This window comes from Balaenoptera physalus (genome assembly GCF_965194825.1).
Source record: "Balaenoptera physalus genome assembly, chromosome: 5".
NCBI lineage: Eukaryota > Metazoa > Chordata > Mammalia > Artiodactyla > Balaenopteridae > Balaenoptera > Balaenoptera physalus.
In genome coordinates, this window is record NC_138884.1 from 29,167,063 (window position 1) to 29,184,857 (window position 17,795).

General features: G+C 39.3%; 1 protein-coding gene and 1 long non-coding RNA gene across 9 annotated transcripts in view; one reads left to right on the plus strand and one right to left on the minus strand.

Annotated features, from left to right (window-relative positions):
• Positions 1-17,795, minus strand: part of INPP4B (inositol polyphosphate-4-phosphatase type II B) — a 750,879-nt gene that overhangs the window by 447,386 nt on the left and 285,698 nt on the right. The window contains exon 3 of one of the 8 annotated variants that reach the window (XM_082463346.1): positions 1,138-1,233. The exons of the other annotated variants lie outside the window; for them this stretch is intronic. The gene's annotated coding sequence lies outside the window, so the exon portion shown is untranslated. The remainder of the gene's footprint in view (positions 1-1,137; positions 1,234-17,795) is intronic. 8 annotated transcript variants of the gene reach the window in all.
• The window catches only part of LOC309661641, a 122,319-nt gene that overhangs the window by 20,838 nt on the left and 83,686 nt on the right, over positions 1-17,795 (plus strand). The gene's annotated exons all lie outside the window — the stretch shown is intronic.

Genomic DNA, 17,795 nt, shown 5'->3' on the forward strand with positions numbered 1-17,795 from the left:
CTTTAATGATTCGGGCTTGGGTATTTTTTTAGATATTTGCAGAATTGAGTATGTCTTGAAAATGAACCAAGTCAGTTTTGTCAGTTCAAGGAAAACAGCATTGATACTCAATATGCCATAGAACTCAAATATTTAACTGAATGCTAGAATTTTGGAAAACTTGTATCTGGCAACAGTGTCTTACCAGTTTCTCAATATATATAAAACCTTTGCTAAAGATTTTGGCAGCAATATTAAAGAATGTTGGGTTTGATATTGTGTACGGAAATGCGTTAACATTCAAAAGAGCTGTGAAACTCAAGGAGCCAATGTCTTTCAAATGACCAATTGATGCTTTTAAGAATCATGGATGTAACCATTTAAAGTTCAGGATAGACCAATGGAGTTCACGGAACAGTATAAAAAGTTCATTAATACGGTTTCAGTTCTACCTTGCAATCAACCTTTAAGAAACTACTACTTACAGAGTTCTAATGTGGTGTAAAAGGAGAATATCCACAGCTGTCTGAAAAGGGTGTTAACATACTTCTTCATTTTCAACTGTGTAACTATGTGAGGCTGGATCTTCTCCATGTACCTCAACCACAACCACAAATGGCAATAGTCTTACTGCTGTGGAAGCAGATACGAGAATCCAGCCAATTTCTATTAAGCCAAACATTGAAAATATTTACAAATATGTATAAAGGCATATCTCATCTCATGAAATTATTTTTATTTGAAAAATACAGTTTTTTCATTAAAAATATTTACATTGTTACTTCTAAATGAATTATTTAAGAATGTCTCTCTAATTCCCAGCATGATATATATTGAAAGATATAATCCACATAAACAAAAGTTTTCTGAGTTCCTCAATACATTTTAAGAGTGCTGAAGGATCCTAAGACCAAAACATTTGAGAACCACTGGGCTGGATTTGGCTGTTTTACCAGTAATCCCAGAATCTCAGCAGCTTGAACAAAATGATTTATTTCTTATTCACACTGCAAGTCCACTGGTGTAGGCTGAGGGAATGTGCTCATTGTTTCCTCAGGAAACCAGGCTCACAGACAGTATATCTCATCAAGATTCTACACTCACAATAACAAGAAAAATAGGGGTATGGCAAATTTTGCAAAGGCTTATAAAGTTTACCTGGAAGTTACGTATGCGACTCCTACTTGCTAGTCATCTTCCTAAGAAAGCCACATGGCCACACCTAATTCAGGGACACACAATTCTGCCATATACCTAAAAGGAAATCCAGAAATATGCAGTAAACAATACTAATGACCACCAGATATGCCAACTCCCCTCCACAGTCAGCAGGGGCACTGAGTTGAAAAGGATTATGAGGCTGCATCTTAGCTCATAAGGCTCACTAATTTCCTATTGCCATTGAAACAAATTACCACAAATTTAGTGTCTTAAAGCAATGCAAATGTATTTTATTAGAGTCCTGGAAATCAGAAGTCCTAAAAACAGAGTGTTAGCAGGAATGTGTTCCTTGCACAGTCTCGAGGAGATAATCAGTTCTCTACCTTTTCCAGTTTGTAGAAAACATGGATTATAACAATATTTATCCCTTAAACCAAATATGACTGAGCACCTGCTGGTATGAGGCGCTATTATAATGCTAGGATACTGAGCTGAACAAAAGGCACAGTCCCAAATCTGAGAGCTTACATTCCAGTGGAAGGAGAAATAGAATAAACAAGTAAACAAATATGCACATATATGTTAGGAGAAGGATATGCACAACAAAGAAAAGGCAGGAGAAAGTAATTGAGAGTGATGTAAGGGGTGCTGTTTTAGATAAGGTGGTCAGCAAAGGCCTCTCTGATCAGACAATTGATTGAGTTGATCCATGAATAAAGGGAAGGAAGAAATCATGATATCTGGAAGAAGAACATTCAGGCACTGAAAATAGCAGCTGAAGAGGCCTTTGTGTGGGAGGATGCTTGCAATGTCTGAGAGACAGCAAGGGGGCCAGTGTGTGGCTGGGGAGGGGGAGAGGAGGAGATGAGGTCAGAGAGAGAGAGAGCTAAAGTGCAGATAAGGTAGTGTCCCAAGGACTGTGAGAAGGACATAGCCCTTGCTCTGAGATGGACAGCCACAGGGACATTTACTTATGGGAGTGTTATAATATGGGTTACATTTAAGGGGTCACTGACTAATGTGGGGAGAATATAACCCCAGGATCAAGGCTAAAAGCCTCAAGAGTAGTCAGGAAGTCATTGAAATAACATGGGAAGGAGATGATGCTGATTTGGATTAGAACTGTAATGGTGGAGGTACTGAGAACTGTCTGGATTCTAGATATAATTTGAAAATAAAGTCAATAGATACACTGATGGGTTAGATGATTTGGGTGTGAAAGGATCACTACCAAGAAAAGTGATTACTCTTCAAAACTGGAAGGGAGGGAGAGATGGAAGGAAGGAAGGAAGGAAGGAATGAAGGAAGGAAGGAAGGAAGGAAGGAAGGAGGGAGGGAGGGAGGGAGGGAAGGAGGAAGGAAGGAAGGAAGGAAGGAAGGAAGGAAGAAAGGAAGGAAGGAAGGATTTTTGTACCAGAATGAATATGTCTTCTTGAAAAATTAATTCCATGACTTACGGAAGTCTTTGGATATTAGTTAGAAGAAAGATGAATCTTACACAAGCAAAACATGCTTACCTAGCATCAAAACCTTGAATGGTGTTAGGCAAGTCTGGCATATGTAGCTGCTTCTGTACATTTGTGTAGTCTATGAGAAGTAATTTCCCTTTTATGAGTCCAAGTTGATGATGTCGCTTTCAACATTATTACAACGTGATTTATTGTTATCTAATCCACACTTGAGTAAAATGGCCCTGTCCTTCTCTGAACAGAATAAAATTTCTCTTGAGGAGATTTTTTAACAAGCCTGTGTGAAGGTCACATTTGCTGTCAATTCCACAGTCTCAGGCTAACAGGTAAGCATTCTACCAAATAAACCAAGACACTAATCAGAGGCGGACTGTTTCTCCACAAAGGAGCCATAATTTGCTAGTGCCATCTACAAAGCCCTGTTCTTCAGTTTCTTTTCAAACATTGATATTAAAGTATTGATTAAGCTGAATAGAATTATTAAGCACATATATTATTCATCTACTTTTTAATGCATGAGAACATTTTAAGTAAGTAATACTTTTGTCTTAATTTACTTTTGTTTCCACAGTCAGGCATTAAATCCTGAGTCAGCCTGCACTGAGAACACACATCAGAAAACTGTGTTATAGATGTCCAATTTCTATTTTCAATTTATCACCGTGTTAATTTTATTTTCTAATTATTATTAGATACATCCACTTGTCTCCATTGTCACCACCATCACCATACTGGTCCAAGCTAGAGTCACCTGCAGCCTGGGAGTAACAATGTTCTCCCACCTGATCTCTGCATCAGTCTTGCCCAGCTCTGATCCTTCTCTGCAGAGCAGTTAGACTGATCTTCTCCAAAACTCAAATCACATAATATTTTCCCTTGACTTAAAAACTTATAAAGGCTTCCAAAGGTTCATAGGATAATGAAAAACCACTGGGGACCTGTAGATGCCTGTGATTACCTTCTCCATCCTCTTCAGCCGGGGAGACCATTCTGCTCTCATTGCTTTGGCTCTGGCCTTTCCTGGACTAGCTCTGCTCCCAGCTGTTCCAAGATCTTTGCACAGGCTGTCCCCCGTCAGGACACTCTTTATTCCCATACTCTCTTAGCTCCTCTTTATCCTTCAGGTCTCTAGCCATTCTGCTTTACTTTTTCTGGGGACATTTCCCTGACCACCCTGCCTCACCCCATCGAGGTCAAATCTCCCTGTTTTATGCTCTAATCACCCCATGTTCCTCTAGCTCCTAGCACTTACAAAGACGCAACTTTACACTAAGCTGGGCAGTTATTTGATTAATGGCCATCTCCCTTACCAGATGGCAAGCTTCGAGAGGGAGGGACCCACACCAGCCTGCTCTAGACTAAGATGGGCACTCAGTAACTATTTGGTGAATAACAAGTATATATAAATTATTCGCAAAAGAAACGTTTGCCAAAAATTAGAAAAGTAAGAGTTAAAATGGAAGATATCAAAATACTTGAGTAAAACTGATATATTTAGACATCTAAATATTTAAATAACCAACTGTGATTGTGAAATGGATATCTGGAGGAAAAGAGGCTTGGTAAATTCAGATCTTTTGATTTTACTCAAAGGCCATTTTTCTGTTGACCTACTGCCTCGAGGGCTTTGAAAACCTTACAGTTTTGTTTTGCTGTACCTCAGCAGCTGTAAACTCTAATGGTAAGTATTAAGGTTTTGTTTTTGTTTTTTTATGGCAGTGCTAAAAAAGAGATCCAGATGTCTCTAACTGGCTTAGAAAGCAAATGAAACACATGTCAAAAACACAGTCCCAAGAAATAAGTGAATCAGAAAATCATTTCAGTGTTACAGTGTCCAAAATTCCAGGGCTGTTCACCCTTTTATCTTTGGAGGTCCATGTTCAACACGTATTGTAAATATATCGGAAGTCTCACAATTTGAATGAACTCAATTTTGGTTGTATGAATATATATACAAGACAAATGTTCTCACTGCTCTGGAGCAATCATAAGGCTCTACTCAAAAGACAGTCTGCTCTCAAATCAGCGTAGGACAAACTGACACATCCTTCTAGAAGGACTGTACAGTGGCTTTTCTTTTTTTTTTAATTTTATTTATTTATTTATTTGTTTGTTTATTTATGGCTGTGTTTGGTCTTCGTTTCTGTGCGAGGGCTTTCTCCAGTTGTGGCAAGCGGGGGCCACTCTTCATCGCGGTGCACGGGCCTCTCACCATCGCGGCCTCTCTCGTTGCGGGGCACAGGCTCCAGACGCGCAGGCTCAGCAATTGTGGCTCACGGGCCCAGCCGCTCCGCGGCACGTGGGCTCCTCCCAGACCAGGGCTCGAACCCGTGTCCCCTGCATTAGCAGGCAGATTCCCAACCCCTGAGCCACCAGGGAAGCCCTGTACAGTGGTTTTTTGTCTGATCTTTATCTGGGCTATAGACTCAAAGCAATAAGCTTTCAACCATTTGTCTTGATTTTTAACAAACAGAAATCAAGGCTTCCCTGGATTCTAAAATGTATGAAAATACTTCTGAAAAAAAACAAATAATAAAAACAATATCAAGCTTTAGTCCAGGTTGACCCAACAACTTCCCATGAACATAGTAAGAATTGTTTTTGACATTTTTAAGAAGGAGGAAATCCATTCCCAATCACCCTCCCCAATTCCCATATTGCACTTTTCAAAAGACTAGACTTAGATAATCAGTTTGATTTTCAGGAGCAAAGCGAGGTGAAGCGGGGCTAAAAATGTAATAAAAATTTCACCTGACCTCATTAGCAAAATGCTTGAACAGATGAAATAATGTGTTCATAAGAATCAGCAGGAATATGACCCACCGTTAAAAGCTGTGACAACTCATGAACTTCTGAATCCCACAGGTGCCTCTTTGAACCCACAGCTAGAAGCAGAGCTAGTGTGGTAATCGTCAGTGCCAGTCATCAAATATTTTCACTTTTTTTTTCCTTTCTGTGCACCCGGTAGGATTGCATTTATTATCACGGCATGACCGTGAACTTGCTTTGGCCAATGAAATGTCAGAAGCTGTGGGTATCACTTTGGTATAGAAGCTCTAACAGCTAGTGCACAATTTGCAGTGTTTGTTTCCCACTGCTGTGGCACCTGTGTTGCTGCAGATGGTAGAAACACCTTCATTCTGGGCCTCTAATTGTAAAGACATGGATGAGAGCCCCAGTCAACCCCTTGTGGACACACATCTTGAGTGAGAAGTATGCCTTTGCTCTTTTAAGCCTTTACAAGTTGAAGTTGTTCATTTCTCTAGCATAACCAAGTCCACACTGAGTGACATATATTTGTAAATACAAGTCATCAAAAATAATTTCAAATTTTACACTATGATTATATATACATGCAGATATATAAATACATTTATTTATATTTATATACGGAAATCATGGGATGAAAGAGACCAAAGGATGCAAAAACTGTAGAATGTTATCAGATTTCAATTCATTAAAATTCCTTATTCTACAGCTCTCTTAAATTTCCTTTTAGGCTTTTTAACCTGAGACAGGAAACCTATATGCATTTCTAGAATTATTGAAGGGTAAGTACAGCATCTGCTGTACCCTCTTTCACAGGTACAGCACAATTTATTGGTTACCGAAAACAATACCATTTGTTCTTCAAATGCTTCCCCTGCGGAAGTCAGAGTTCATTCTCTAGTGTTTTCCAGTCTTACGTTCATATTAAAATATCTGAAAGAACACCCATTTTCATGCATTATCAAAAGGAACACATATCGTCTTAAGAGATGGTACAGCTGACTATATTTATGCACAATTTGCTGAGCAATGCCAAACCCTGGAAACATCATGAATCAGTTGATGATTCAACAGAAGTTGCTGAGCACCTAGAATCGCATCTTTTGTCTGCTGTCTAATGACGTCCCTTGAATTAAGTAACAACTCAGAGACAGAGAAAAGCTGAGGGAGAGTTTAGTTCATCCACCTACACAGAGCAGGGTAAATCTGTTTTTCTTGCTTCCAGATAAATGTCAACAATTTCGTCATTTAAGCAAAAACAAAATTCCGAGAAAGGACTTCCTGTATTTCAGGCAAACCGCTACCTATTCTGTGCCCACGCAGATCTCTTGCCTCTTCGTAGGAGAATCTGGACATAAATGAGGGCGAGTTGTATGGCAGTATAACAAAAGTGAGCAGTTTGCTTTGCCATGGCTGCTTTTCTTGATTTATGAAGAAGTGCAAGAAAAGGAACTGAGCTATAACAATACCCTTATCTCTAACACAGGGCTAATAATATCATTTACAACTTAGGGCTCTGAGGATTAAATGAGCTAATCCACACAAATTGCCTGGCACATAGTAGTGGCTCCATAAACTGTAATTGTTATAATAATAATAATAAGGGGGGGAACTTCAAGATGGCGGAGAAGTAAGACGTAGAGATCACCTTCCTCCCCACAAATACATCAAAAATACATCTACATAAGGAACAACTCCTACAGGACACCTACTGAAGGCTGGCAGAAGACCTCAGACTTCCCAAAATGCAAGAAACTCCCCACGTACCTGGGTAGGGTAAAAGAAAAAAGAAAAAACAGAGACAAAAGAATAGGGACGGGATCTGCACCTCAGGGAGTGAGCTGTGAAGGAGGAAAGGTTCCCACACAGTAGGAAGCCCCTTCGCGGGTGGAGACTGCGGGTGGCAGAGGGGGGAAGCTTCGGAGCCATGGAGGACAGCGCAGCCACAGGGGTGCGGAGGGCAAAGTGGAGAGACTCCCGCACAGAGGCTCAGTGCTGACCAGCACTCACCAGCCCGAGAGGCTTGTCTGCTCAGCCGCCGGGGCGGGCGGGGGGTGGGAGCTGAGGCTCGGGCTCCGGAGGTCAGATCGCAGGGAGAGGACTGGGGTTGGCTGCGTGAACACAGCCTGAAGGGGCTAGTGCACCACAGCTAGCTGGGAGGGAGTCCGGGAAAAAGTCTGCAGCTGCCGAAGAGGCAAGAGACTTTTTCTTGCCTCTTTGTTTCCTGGTACGCGAGGAGAGGGGATTCAGAGCGCCACCTAAACCAGCTCCAGAGACGGGCGCGAGCCACGGCTATCAGCGCGGACCCCAGAGACGGGCATGAGACGCTAAAGCTGCTGCTGCCACCACCAAGAAGCCTGTGTGCAAGCACAGGTCACTCTCCACACCTCCCCTCCCGGGAGCCTGTGCAGCCTGCCACTGCCAGGGTCCCGTCATCCAGGGACAACTTCCCCGAGAGACAGCACGCCTCAGGACGTTGCAATGTCACGCTGGCCTCTGCCGCCGCAGGCTCGCCCCGCATTCCGCACCACTCCCTCCCCCCGGCGTGAGTGAGCCAGAGCCCCCGAATCAGCTGCTACTTTAACCCGGTCCTGTGTGAGTGAAGAACAGACGCCCTCAGGTGACCTACAGGCAGAGGCTGGTCCAAATCCAAAGCTGAACCCCAGGAGCTGTGCGAACAAAGAAGAGAAAGGGAAATCTCTCCCAGCAGCCTCAGGAGCAGCAGATAAAATCTCCACAATCAACTTGATTTACCCTGCATCTGTGGAGTACCTGAATAGACAACGAATCATCCCAAATTGAGGAGGTGGACTTTGGGAGTGACTGTAGACTTGGTGTTTGCTTTCTGCATCTGGTTTGTTTCTGGTTTTATGTTTATCTTAGTTTAGTATTTAGAGTTTATTATCATTGGTACATTTGTTTATTGATTTGGTTGCTTTCTTCCTTTTTTTTATATATATAGATATATATATCTTTTTCCCCTTTTTCTTTTTGTGAGTGTGTATGTATATGCGTCTTTGTTCGATTTGTCTGTATAGTTTTGCTTTTACAGTTTGTCCTAGGGTTCTGTCTGTTTTTGGGTTGTTTTTTTTTTTGTATAGTTTTTAGAACTTGTTATCATTGGTGGATTTCTTTTTCGGTTTGATTGCTCTCTTCTTTCTTTCTTTTTTTTTTAATTACTTTTTAACTTTTTTATTTTCAATAATTTTTTTCTTCTAATAATTTTCTTTTCTTTTCTTTCATTCTTCCTCTCTTTCTTCCTTTCTTCCTTCTTTCTTCCTTTCTTTCTTCTTCTTCTTTCTTTTTTATTCCCATTTCTTCTGAGCCGTGTGGCTGACAGGGTCTTGGAGCTCCAGGGGTCAGGCCTGTGCCTCTGAGGTGGGAGAGCCGACTTCAGGAGATTGGTCCACCAGAGACCTCCTGGCTCCACATAATATCAAACGGCGAAAGCTCTCCCAGAGACCTCCGTCTCAACGCTAAGACCCAGCTCCATTCAACGACCAGCAAGCTACAGTGCTGCACACCCTATACTAAAAAAGTAGCAAGACAGGAACACAACCCCACTCATTATCAGAGAGGCTGCCTAAAATCATAATAAGGTCACAGGCACAAAACACACCACTGGACATGGTCTTGCTCACCAGAAAGACAAGATCCAGCCTCATCCACCAGAACACAGGCACTGTCCCCTCCACCAGGAAGCCTACAAAACCCACTGAACCAACCTTAGCCACTGGGTGCAGACACCAAAAACAATGGGAACTATGAACATGCAGCCTGTGAAAGAAGACCCCAGACACAGTAAGTTAGGCAAAATAAGAAGACAGAGAAAAGCACAACAGATGAAGGAGCAAGGTCAAAACAAATCAGACCAAACAAATGAAGAGGAAATAGGCAGTCTACCTGAAAAAGAATTCAAAGTAATGATAGTAAAGATGATCCAAACTCTTGGAAATAGAATGGAGGAAATTCAAGAAACGTTTAACAAGGACCTAGAAGAACTAAAGAGCAAACAAACAATGATGAACAACACGATAAATGAAATTAAAAATTCTCCTGAAGGAATCAATAGCAGAATAACTGAGGCAGAAGAATGGATAAGTGACCTGAAAGATAAAAGAGTGGAAATAACTAACGCAGAGAAGAATAAAGAAAAAAGAATGAAAAGAATTGAGGACAGTCTCAGAGATCTCTGGACACATTAAATGCAACAACATTCGAATTACAGGGGTCCCAGAAGAAGAAGAGAAAAAGAAAGTGACTGAGAAAATATGTGAAGAGATTATAGTAGAAAACTTCCATAATATGGGAAAGGAAATAGTCAGTCAAGCCCAGGAAGCACAGAGAGTCCTATACAGGATAAATCCAAGGAGAAACACACCAAGACACATATTAATCAAACTATCAAAAATTAAATACAAAGAAAAAATATTAAAAGCAGCAAGGGAAAAACAACAAATAACATACAAGGGAATCCCCATAAGGTTAACAGCTGATCTTTCAGCAGAACCTCTGCAAGCCAGAAGGGAGTGGCGGGACATATTTAAAGTGATGAAAGGGAAAAACCTATAACCAAGATTACTGTACCCAGCAAGAATCTCATTCAGATTTGATGGAGAAATTAAAACCTTTACAGACAAGCAAAACCTAAGAGAATTCAGCACCACCAAACCAGTTTTACGACAAATGCTAAAGGAACTTCTCTAGGCAGGAAACACAAGAGAAGGAAAAGACCTACAATAACAAACCTAAAACAATTAAGAAAATGTAATAGGAACATACATATCAATAATTACCGTAAATGTAACTGGATTAAATGTTCCAACCAAAAGACATAGACTGGCTGAATGGATACAAAAACAAGACACATATATGCTGTCTACAAGAGACCCACTTCAGACCTAGGGACACACACAGACTGAAAGTAAGGGGATGGAAAAAGATATTCCATTCAAATGGAAATCAAAACAAAGCTGGAGTAGCGATTCTCATATCAGACAAAATAGACTTTAAAATAAAGACTACTACAAGAGGCAAAGAAGGACACTACATAATGATCAAGGGATCAATCCAAGAAGAAGATATAACAATTGTAAATATTTATGCACCCAAAATAGATGCACTACAATATGTGAGGAAAATGCTAACAACCATAAAAGGGGAAAGTGACAGTAACACAAACATAGTAGGGGACTTTACCATCCCACTTTCACCAATGGACAGATAAACCAATATGGAAATAAATAAGGAAACACAAGCTTTAAATGATACATTAAGCAAGATGGACTTAATGGATATTTATAGGACATTCCATCCAAAAACAACAGAATACACTTTCTTCTCAAGTGCTCATGAACACTCTTCAGGATAGATCATATCTTGGGTCACAAATCAAGCCTTGGTAAATTTAAGAAAATTGAAATCAGATAAAGCATCTTTTCCAACCACAACACTATGAGACTAGATATCAATTACAGGAAAAAAAATCTGTAAAAAATACAAACGCATGGAGGCTAAACAATACACCACTAAATAACCAAGAGATCACTGAAGAAATCAAAGAGGAAATCAAAAAATACCGAGAAACAAATGACAATGAAAACATGACGACCCAAATCCTATGGGATGCAGCAAAAGCAGTTCTAAGAGGGAAGTTTATAGCTATACAATCCTACCTCAAGAAACAAGAAACACCTCAAATAAATAACCTAACCTTACACCTAAAGCAATTAGAGAAAGAAGAACAAAAAACCCCCGAAGTTAGCAGAAGGAAAGAAATCATAAAGATCTGATCAGAAATAAATGAAAAAGAAATGAGGGAAACAATAGCAAAGATCAATAAAACTAAAAGCTGGTTCTTTGAGAAGATAAACAAAATTGATAAACCATTATCCAGACTCATCAAGAAAAAAAGCGAGAAGACTCAAATCAATAGAATCAGAAATGAAAAAGGAGAAGTAACAACTGACACTGAAGAAATAAAAAGGATCCTGAGAGATTACTACAAGCAACTCTCTGCCAACAAAATGGACCACCTGGAAGAAATGAACAAATTCTTAGAAAAGCACAACCTTACAAGACTGAACCAGGAAGAAATAGAAAATATAAACAGACCAATCACAAGCACTGAAATTGAGACTGTAATTAAAAATCTTCCAAAAAACAAAAGCCTGGGACCAGATGGCTTCACAGGCGAATTCTATCAATCATTTAGAGAAGAGCTAATGCCTATCCTTCTCAAACTCTTCCAAAATATAGCAGAGGGCGGAACACTCCCAAACTCATTCTATGAGGCCACCATCACCCTGATACCAAAACTAGAAAACGATGTCACAAAGAAAGAAAACTAAAGGCCAACATCACTGTTGAACATATATGGAAAAATCCTCAACAAAATACTAGCAAACAGAATCCAACAGCACATTAAAAGGATCATACACCATGATCAAGTGGGGTTTATTCCAGGAATGCAAGGATTCTTCAATATACGCAAATCAATCAATGTGATACACTATATTAACAAATTGAAGGAGAAAAACCATATGATCAACTCGATAGATGCAGAAAAAACTTTCAACAAAATTCAACACCCACTTATGATAAAAACTGTCCAGAAAGTAGGCATAGAGGGGACTTACCTCAACATAATAAAGGCCATATATGACAAACCCACAGCCAAGATTGTTCTTAATGGTGAAAACCTGAAACCATTTCCTCTAAGATCAGGAACAAGACAAGGTTGTCTCCTCTCACCATTATTATTCAACATAGTTTTGGAAGCTTTAGCCACAGCAATCAGAGAAGAAAAAGAAATAAAAAAAATCCAAATCAAAAAAAGTAAAGCTGTCACTGTTTGCATATGACATGATACTATACATAGAGAATCCTAAAGATGTTACCAGAAAACTAGTAGAGCTAATCAATGAATTTGGTAAAGTAGCAGGATATAAAATTAATGCACAGAAATCTCTTGCATTCCTATACACTAATGATGAAAAATCTGAAAGAGAAATTAAGGAAACACTCCCATTTACCATTGCAACAAAAAGAATAAAATACCTAGGAATAAACCTACCTAAGGAGACAAAAGACCCGTATGTAGAAAACTATAAGACACTGATGAAAGAAGTTAAAGATGATACAAACAGATGGAGAGATATACCATGTTCTTGGATTGGAAGAATCAACATTGTGAAAATGACTATACTACCCAAAGTAATCTACAGATTCAGTGCAATCGCTATCGAACTATCAATGGCATTTTTCACAGAACTAGGACAAAAAATTTCACAATTTGTATGGAAACACAAAAGACCCTGAATAGCCAAAGCAATCTTGAGAAAGAAAAACGGAGCTGGAGGAATAAGGCTCCCTGACTTCAGACTATACTACAAAGCTCCAGTAATCAAGACAGTATGGTACTGGCACAAAAACAGAAATATAGATCAATGGAACAGAATAGAAAGCCCAGAGATAAACCTACGCACATATGGTCATCTTATCTTTGATAAAGGAGGCAAGAATTTACAATGGAGAAAAGATAGCCTCTTCAATAAGTGGTGCTGGGAAAACTGGACAGCTACATGCAAAAGGATGAAATTAGAACTCTCCCTAAAACCATACACAAAAATAAACTCAAAATGGATTAAAGACCTAAATGTAAGGTCGAATACTATAAAACGCTTAGAGGAAAACATAGGCAGAACACTCTATGACAGAAATCATAGCAAGATCCTTTTTGACCCACCTCCTAGAGAAATGGAAATAAAAACAAAAATAAACAAATGGGACCTAATGAAACTTAAAAGCTTTTGCACAGCTAAGGAAACCATAAACAAGATGAAAAGACAACCCTCAGAATGGGAGGAAAGATTTGCTAATGAAGCAACTGACAAAGGATTAATCTCCAAAATTTACAAGCAGCTCATGTAGCACAATATCAAAAAACAAACAACCCCACCCAAAATGGGCAGAAGATCTAAATAGACATTTCTACAAAGAAGATATCCAGACTGACAACAAACACATGAAAGAATGCTCAACATCAGTAATCATTAGAGAAATGAAAATCAAAACTACAATGAGGTATCACTTCACACTGGTCAAATTGGCCATCATCAAAAAATCTACAAACAGTAAATGCTGGAGAGGGTGTGGAGAAAAGGGAACCCTCTTACACTGTTGGTGGGAATGTAAATTGATACAGCCACTATGGAGAACAGTATGGAGTTTCCTTAAAAAACTAAAAATAGAACTACCATACGACCCAGCAATCCTGCTACTGGGCGTATACCCTGAGAAAACCGTAATTCAAAAAGAGTCATGTACCACAATGTTCATTGCAGCACTATTTACAATAGCCTGCACATGGAAGCAACCTAAGTGTCCATCGACAGATGAATGGATAAAGAAGATATGGCACATATAGACAATGGAATATTACTCAGCCATGAAAAGAAACGAAAATGAGTTATTTGTAGTGAGGTGGATGGACCTAGAGTGTGTCCTACAGAGTGACGTAAGTCAGAAAGAGAAAAACAAATACCGTATGCTATCACATATATATGGAATCTAAAAAAAAAAAAAATGGGTCTGAAGAACCTAGGGGCAGGACAGAAATAACGATGCAGATGTAGAGTATGGACTTGAGGACAAGGGGAGGGGGAAGGGTAAGCTGGGACGAAGTGAGAGAGTGGCATGGACATATATACACTACCAAATGTAAAATAGATAGCTAGTGGGAATCAGCTGCATAGCACAGGGAGATCAGCTCGGTGCTTTGTGACCACCTAGAGGCGTGGGATAGGGAGGGTGGGAGGGAGACACAAGAGGGAGGAGATATGGGGATACATGTGTATGTATCGCTGATTCACTCTGTTATAAATGCAGAAACTAACACACCATTGTAAAGCAATTATATTCCAATAAAGATGTTTTAAAAATAAAGAAAGAAAAGAAAAGAAGAAGAAGAAGAATGTTTAAATCCATAAATTGTGTGTAGACATATCCCAAGTTCAATTTACAATCATCCTCTTTTTTTCCACTCCATACTCTTTTTTCATGGAAATCTCATCTAATCTGCAGACTTCAACTATCAACCCAGAAGTAAGATTCCTAAGTTTAATTACTCACCCCTTCCCTGATTTCCAGGCTTATATTTGCAATTCCTTCTGGAACACTGTCAAGTGGATTTCCCATTGTTTTCTCAAACTCTTTATGTCTACAGCATGCATCATGTCCCCAATCCAGTACTGACCTTAGGCATAGGTGAGGATGGCCCCTGTCTTAAAGTCTGATTTGGAGGTGTCTACTCTGACCGCACCCCTCCCCACAGAGTAAGGATTCATCAGAACCAAGAGGTCTCATAGCTATATAGTTATATCATAATTGCCCTATTTTTTCAAGGGCAAGTAAAATCATTGACAGATTAATAGTATAGAAGTAAATTTCCCAGTTATCTGTGTAAGAATTAAACTAGGCATTCAATCCTTGGTTCATTTAATCTAACAAAGTCGTATATTTACTATTTCTGTAAACAATGCTAGCTGATTTGCTAAATCTCTTTTCTGTGTATGTCTTGGTAATTAACTGCCCTCCTTTTCTCCACTTTCCACTTCAGAATGCATTTCTGATTTTAACTTCTAAAAATCGGAACTGAACGATTTCTAAGCAGGGAAAAGATAAATGACCATTAATTCAACTGATAATTAACCACCTGAAAATTAACAAAAGACTATATTATCATCATTTTCTGCCTTTCTACAATTTAGGATTTTACTTCCCTCTATGTAGAAAAATCGTTATTTTTTTCAAATCAAAAGAAGTGGCAGCTGCACATAGAGTAGTGCGCCCTGGCATTTCTAGAGCTGAAGATGCCTCTTCCTGCACTTCACCAAACAGCTTCCATCAGTACGTAAGGAATCTAGGCAATGCTATGTATGATGGGAAGTGGCTGTCTCAGCACCTGGAAGACACCTGGAAGGCTAGTTTCCTGATGACTCCTTCCCTCTATTATCAATGAATTGACTGTAAGCAAGCAAAATAACCAAGGTTGTGGGGAATGATATTGATTTTCTTTTCTGCCTCCGGCAAGGTGCTGCCAAGTCAATTGGGCAGGTTGCTAAAACTTTTTCCAACTTCACTTTCCTCATCTCTCAAGTGCATTGCCCTCTCACATCTAAAACTCTGCTCCTATGTATGTGACCTATTACTCTGTTGGAACTTGAAACACACTACAAATCACTTTTATATGAATAAGTGGTTTAACATGCTTCTCCTCCTTCACATGTGTGCTATGATTCATAAGACCACCTGATCAAGGAAGTAGACACACATGGCATACCAGGCATTGATGACCTCCAGCTACTGTCTGTAAAAGTCTACTTTTCATCTGATAAGTGCGGAGTTTCCAGGATACCTCATGTTCTTTGTCATCTATAATTTTTCAAATATTCTCTTTTTCTTAGAGTTGCCCCATTTGGCTAGAAAATCCCAATACCTACCTCAAGATGCCATTCACTTCCTTCTAAGACCCCACCCTGATCACTCCCAGGAAGGATTAAGTATATATGAATTAATGATAAAATGCATTGTTTTGGTAATTGTTTATATGCCTGCCTCTTCTGCTAGACTATAGGAATCTCTGCATTCTCAGACCTAACACAGTATTGAGCATAAAGACAGAATTAAATGCAATTTAACAAATAATATAAAATTACTTAGTGAAAATATTTTTTAAACCTCTGTTTTTTCTTTTTCTTGTAGTTTGGCATTTCATTGCTATTTCATGAAATTTCTAAACGTTAAGTTTGCATCTCACTTGTGCTCTTGCCTGTCATGTGATCTTAAAAATGTGCTGCTGCCACAAAAAGTAGGCCGAGCATGATTTCTGTCTAATGTATTTGAAATAAGCTGTAGATTTTTACCTCATGTGTTTTCTGTGTTGGCCCAAGCACCCAGTGTAAGGTCTAGCCACACTTGATGTTTTACAAAAAACATGCATCTTCCTTCAACTCTTCTACAGATTAAAAACCAAATTCTGGTTCCCAGATGTAATTCTTAGTCAGAATAGAAATTGATGTTTATAGTAAGCACTCTTATGAATCATACTGGTCAATAATTAACATCTATAAGATAAATTTTTCAGATCAAGTTAGAGGTATTTGAAAAGAATTCACAATCTAGAAAACATATTGTGAGGTTTTTTTTAGGGATTAATTTTGGAAGTATTATTCCGGCTTGATGAACACTACCGTGTTGTAAATGTCAACAACCCTCATCATCTACCTAAAGATATGTTTTGATTGACCTCAAATATGCTGCTTTAATGAAAGATTTAAGGTGAAGGTCATGAGCCATTTCCTCAACACTGAAATGAATCCTTAAAAATACTCCACTGGAATTCCTCTATCGCTCCTTAAGCCTGGTTATGCTGAACTCCAGAGAGAGGAGAGAGAGGAAATGAAAAATAGCCTATGTCGCTCATGCGTGCTACATTCATCTAGGGCTTCAGCATATGTAGTCAGATCCCAGCACACTTCCATCTGAGGCTTGAACGGGGCCAACCTTGGATGAGTGTGGTGACTGAAATTTGACCCTTTTTTAATGTGACTTTCCACTCCTGCTTCCCACTCTCCATCCAACACCACTCCAGCCGATCCCAAATAATTTTCAAAGAGTTTACCAGGCATAGGTTCCAGGAAAGAGGGGATGGTTAATCGTGCTTAATTTAACAGGACAATACATCGATTCGTAACTAGCAAAGGAAAACTTTCAGAGTAAGCACAGTGGTATATATTCAAACTGACAGCTGCTGAGTCCTGGATGATCAGTAGATATAGATTTCTAGAGATGGGAATGGGGAATGAAGGAAAGAGGACCTAGGTGGGAAAGTGGGCAAGCCAGATTCTTAAAGGGAAACCAAGGAATATACCTTAGATGGAGGCTGAGTACATATGTCTAAAATGTTGCCTAAACGAACAAAATAGAAGGTAAACAAGTTCTCAGAGAGCAGAGGTTACACACACACACACACACACACACACACACACCACACACAGAGGAAAGATGAAAAATACCTTACTACATGAACCCTAGAAATATTTAATAATTATTCCAAAATTTACTTCGAATTGTTCAAATCTTAGTTTCAGAGGGGATGCAAAGGAAAACCAAAGTAAGCTAGAGTTCAAGATGTATAAATTCTTATTTCAGGAAAATGTACTCTTCCCAATCCTTTCCTGAAAACATTTTGTACCTTAAAAAACAGCAACAAAACCCTCACCTAAACTTGAGGATTCTGGAAAATGATCATCACAAATGACCTTTTTAAGAGAGGCACCAAAAAGCACAGCTTGCTTTTGATTGCCCATCATCCCCCTAAATCCTTATGTAAGTGGCTTCCCATACTCTTTCTTT